Genomic DNA, 529 nt, shown 5'->3' with positions numbered 1-529 from the left:
CACAAAAAAACAATAAAACTGGAAGCCTGCCACGATCTATGGAAAAAAAAAGCAACACTTGTTATTGTTCGACTTTGAGTACTGTATCCATTACATGAAAATTTCAATGCGCGATCTTACATGGAAGAACGGCTCTAAATACAGCGCACACTGACACAAGTGGCGTTCATTATGCCATAAACGGCAGTAGGGACCACTGTTTTATGCCCCCGACACGCTTACTTTAGGCTGTAATTATGCAAGGGAAAAAGTACAAAACCATTCCAGAAAAGTCAAAACAATAATGACCATAAAAAGGTAGTAAAAACCGGAGTAAAGAATGTCATAAAACCAGGTCTCTGAAGCGTTTGTTATAAAGGGTGTGCCTTACACAATCTCCCGGCACACCTCAAGCCTGTTATGGACGGTCGTGGTTCCAGTCGCGTGCAAGAGCACGCTGCTTACCCGTGCGCTAATGTATTTGTTTGCAAAATACACGTCAGGGAAAACTCCCGGCTCAATCAATCATATCGGCTGATGACGCTGGCTT

This window comes from Aplysia californica, unplaced genomic scaffold, assembly GCF_000002075.1.
Source record: "Aplysia californica isolate F4 #8 unplaced genomic scaffold, AplCal3.0 scaffold00448, whole genome shotgun sequence".
Classification (NCBI taxonomy): domain Eukaryota; kingdom Metazoa; phylum Mollusca; class Gastropoda; order Aplysiida; family Aplysiidae; genus Aplysia; species Aplysia californica.
Note: the sequence above shows the minus strand (reverse complement) of the source record.